The sequence below is a fragment of the Halyomorpha halys genome, unplaced genomic scaffold (genome assembly GCF_000696795.3).
Source record: "Halyomorpha halys isolate HHAL.00 unplaced genomic scaffold, Hhal_1.1 Scaffold577.1, whole genome shotgun sequence".
In the NCBI taxonomy this organism is placed as follows: domain Eukaryota; kingdom Metazoa; phylum Arthropoda; class Insecta; order Hemiptera; family Pentatomidae; genus Halyomorpha; species Halyomorpha halys.
The window spans coordinates 616,587-621,395 of record NW_027113760.1 but is presented as its reverse complement, the minus strand read 5'-3'; the positions used below and the strand labels follow the sequence as shown (position 1 = coordinate 621,395).

The window sequence follows — 4,809 nt, the reverse complement described above, 5'->3', positions numbered from 1 at the left end:
GCCGGATGGTGTTTTAATCCGCACGATAAAGTTCTTTAATATAGCCCAACAACAATGTTAAAACATCAATTATGAGAGATAGTTGACCGTGGATGATAAATGAGGAAAAGATGGTTGGGGGTGCGGTCAAGAAGGCTAGAAACTCTAGCCGAAACGTCGGCACATTAAAATAAGTTAGTCATACTTATTTGTGTCTTATATTAGTCATCCTCATTGACCGCACCCCCAACCATTTTCTCATTTAAAACATCAATGTTTTTCTAGTCGTAATTAATCTTTATCACGTTGTTGAGAGTGAAGGTTACTTTTTTATCCCACCACATTGTTGATAGGAATCTGTTCACATTGTAAATGTTTTGTTTTTATTTAGTTACTTTTGGAAAAAAAAAAATGAAAAAGTGATACAGACGTAAGACATCGATGTTAAAAAAACATTGGCTTAAAAAAAATCGATCTTATGTTTTAGGTAAAACATCGATGTTGATGTCGCAACATTACTCCAAAGCTCATCTCACTGGTCACCACTATGTTTCTGGATAAGTAGTATTATTCAATCTATTGGTTTATAATTACAAAGATAAAAATAAATAAAAAGGTACCGTTCTTTTTAAGTAACTTACTGACTACATATCATTCTCAGTTCTTAAGTTCAAAACATATATGTCGTGGCGCTAAACGCAATTTAACTTTCACTCACCTATATATCGAATATATAGTAAAAGAATTCATGTAAAATTTCGAGTTCCAGTTTTCGATGGAAATACATGTTTTGAAGTACCCTGCGTCTCATGAAATGTCCTGTGTCAGAATGTGACAGCTGCTTTATAAGCAATTTTTATCAATAAAATCGACTCAAACAACAAACAAAGATTTTATCAATAAAATCGACTCAAAGTGTCCCCTCATTATAAAATTTATCTTTCATAATTTTTTCCAAAAATTTTAATCAAAGTCAATATTCAATTAAATAGAACAAAATCATGTCAATGTACAATTAAATGGTGTACAATGTCATTCTTCATCTGAAAAAAACTAACATTTCACATTATTAGCAAACAATGGATAAATACAAAATATTAAAGAATAAAATTATTTACAAACGCTCACGCAAACACGCATCTTACTCTTGGCCACGCCAAATAAAAACCATTTAAAGTTTTAAAAAATCTCTGGTGTATACAAACGGGATTACAGTACTAACTAAGTAAAACTGTTTAGGTAAAATAAATAAAAAAGATTAATCAAGTTGCAAAGATCACTGATTTAAATTACATCAGTTATTGACCTTCGTTCTTGAAATAGTTGAGAAAAAATGGAAAATAACAGAAAGAATGATTGAAATTTTTTGATTTCGTGATTTTTCAGGAGATCTGCACCAACGTGCGTTGTCCAGTGAGTTTTGGTTTTATACAGTACCGATGGATGTTTGATGCCAACGTACAAGAGGCTGCTGAACTATACATATGTAATAGAATAGCGCATGAACAATTTTGATTTTTGATTCACTGATATCTCATCCGGAGAGCCAAATAATAACGAAGCGCAAAAACCTTTAAATTCTTATTTTACAAATTAGATCGAGAACACCATACTCGTTAGAACACTCAAATCGAAGCAAATCTACTGCATAATTTTCTTTTGCAATGAACCATGCATTAAATATCAGTCCCATTCCAAACATATTTTTCTCAAGAGTTATCTTAACTTGCAGAAACCACAAATCAGTAAAATAGTTTGTTTCATTATAAGGCCTTTTATTAATTTATTGAAACCATTTCTCACCGTTTAGATGATGAAGAAAAATGAGTTTTTATTTTTAATTTGAAAATAAGTTTCAAATCACAAAAAATACTATATAATCTATAAAAAACAACCCTTAACGTGTTTTTTGCAATTTTTTTGGTATATCTTGTAACTGAATTTTTGAGAACCTATTTACTACAACTACCAATTAAAATTTTACTATGAGTTTTTTGACAATTATAAAATTTTCTACGGGATAGGTTTATAAAACAATCTTCCATAACTAAATCTGTCATGTTCACTACTATGCAACCGAAAACTGAAACAGCAAAATTGCCTAATTCTGAATTAAGGCAGTAAGTATCAAAATTTCTACACAGACCAATAAATATATATATTTTTTAAATGATCACCTACCTACCGGCAGAAGCCTTATTTAAGGTAGAAAAAGTTATTGATATCATATCTACAATCTAGCTCTTAAAATGATAATTAAAGAAAACAATAATGTAAAGAATTCTCTGATAACCATTACTTTTATAAATCCTGAAAGGGTTACGCTTATATGAAAAATTTAGTATGGCGACTGAAAACTAAAATATCATTAGAATTAAGTACACCAAAAACCATCAACCGTGGTTTCAGATGATTGGAATGACTTTTAATTTCTAAGATTATGTTGGATTTCTAAGCTCAAATTCCAACTTTTATGCCAGTGGGGGGAAAAATAATAATAAGATTAGAAAATGATCTGCACCTCAGACAATCTGAACTTTTCATTTTTGTTAAGCTCGCGCGGTGAATTTTCGAAAAGGCCAGATTGTTGACAAAACAGGACATCTTGAGTTTTCAATTTATAGTAATTTTACATTAATCTCGAACCTCACATGTCAGATAAATATTATTTGGGAAATATTTGATATGAATGGATTTAAGAGGAAGTATTTGTCGTTTTTGGACATCCTTGTGGACATGCTTACCATCGAATATACTAAAAAATAATTTTTGGTACGCGCTGTAACAGATTGGATAATGTAAAAACGCCTTAAGATTTGACATATAGTCTATGATAAATCCTAATTTTTAAAAGAGGGTGGAAATCAGATCAATTTGTAATATATAATATATCAAATGATATAGTATGAAAAACTTAACGATATATGTATGTATGTATGTGTATCTATAAGTTAAGTATTGGCGAAAGCACAATGTCAAAAAATAGAAGAAGGAAAAAGATCTAACTCGCTTGAACTGCTGTAAAATACTGATCTATTTGCGGAGCCTGTCCGTCTATATATATACAATAGGTCAGCTGTTCTCGATCAGCTGATATGGACCCGTCAGCTGACAGTCCGTAACTTATATATATATATACATAGATTTTAATACGTAGAATATTTATTAATTTAAAATTCAATACCACCCTGGTTGGAAATTGAGAGAGGGAATGGTTAACCAGTTTCAGCTGAATAGTTATCGGAACAAGAACGTGGCGCTTAATATTATTCTTTAATATTTTTTTTCATTATGCATTATACACAGCAAAAGTACATAATGAAATCGAAAAATACTACTATATTTTTTTTTAAAAAATAGTATGTAATCATCAAACAAATAATTCTTAATGAAGTTTAAACTGTAAGAAATTATAAATAAATTAAAAAATATATCAATAATATCTTATTTTACGGCAAGAAAAACAGGGTACACGTTGAATGGTACGAAGTGACCATGACGACAGACAGCAGCCTTATAAAAGGGTCCATCTGACCTACGCTAACCAGAACAACACGTCCTGGCACAAAGTAGACAACAGGTGAGTAATATAATCATTGCTGTATTAAATAAATCATTAAAACGTTTTGAAAGTAAGAGTATTATTCCAATTTCAGTTCATAAAGATGATCATATTAAACTATAAACTTTGCAGTTCTTCTTCAGTAGATTATTTATTCTAATGTTTTATATTCTTTTTTTCTTGTTTTATATTATGTAACTAAATGAGAGAAGTATAGCGAAATCACTACTCATTTTTTTAAATACATATAATAAAATTAATACAAGACATAAGTGCAGAGTGTAACACATTGATCATTGATGCACGTTTTCTCAATCACCTGGAATAACTCCAGTAGCAATTTAAATCAATATACATTTCCTTATTTTTAACGTATATTCCGTGCAATGTATGAAAAATTTAAAACATCAAAGAAATTCACAAGGACAATTTAATAATGATAAAAAAAACATATTCTTATTAGAAATAAAATATATTATTTTCTAAAAAGACATTTTTTTTACAATACTTATTCCTTTATGTATGTATATATATAGCATCACGGTTCACAAGTGTATATTTGTGTGTATATATTCATATATATATGAATATATTCATATTCCTCTTTTAATAAAACTGGTAAGACCAATTCAATAGTCAAGACTATTGGTAAGCAGAAAAAATAAAATAAAATATAAACAAGTTATAACCAGAATGGTTTTAGAATTACATATCGATTTACACGTTGTACTGAGTTAAATCCTAATATGAGAAACTATTTGACCTGAAATGTCCGATATAAATAAATTATGACACAACTATATCGGTAAAGCGTCAAATAAAACTGGCATAACTTACACAGATCTGTTACATTAAAAAATAAATAATAAATAAAAAAAACTTTAAAATAATCAATTAGAAATAAAGGTTAAAAACGTTGTTTAAACTCGAATTTGGAATAATAGAAACTTAACGAATTAAAACTAAAAAAAAAAATTAAATAAAATGATCATTATAATTCATCTACATTAGGTAGTTCAAAATAATAGCATAGAAAAGATATCAATTATTAATTTCATGAATAGATAATTAACTGTAAAATATTAAATTCCAAAATAGTTGCCGACTTTTATTCATAAATACCGACACTAATTTTACTACAGCCATTCCCAAAAACATTTTTTACTTCAAGCCTCAAAATTCTTTCTTTTACAAAGAAAAGTCTTTAAGCATTTTGATGATTTTTTTTCAGGTAAAAATTCTTTTATAACAGTTAATCATTCATTAAT

At 28.5% G+C, this 4,809-nt stretch overlaps 2 protein-coding genes across 7 annotated transcripts in view; one reads left to right on the top strand and one right to left on the bottom strand.

Annotated features, from left to right (window-relative positions):
• Positions 1–4,809, bottom strand: part of LOC106684402 (WD repeat-containing protein 47) — a 353,715-nt gene that overhangs the window by 99,775 nt on the left and 249,131 nt on the right. The gene's annotated exons all lie outside the window — the stretch shown is intronic.
• Positions 3,532–4,809, top strand: part of LOC106684404 (acyl-CoA Delta-9 desaturase) — a 10,164-nt gene continuing 8,886 nt past the window's right edge. The window contains exon 1 of the mRNA XM_014426469.3: positions 3,532–3,559. The gene's annotated coding sequence lies outside the window, so the exon portion shown is untranslated. The remainder of the gene's footprint in view (positions 3,560–4,809) is intronic.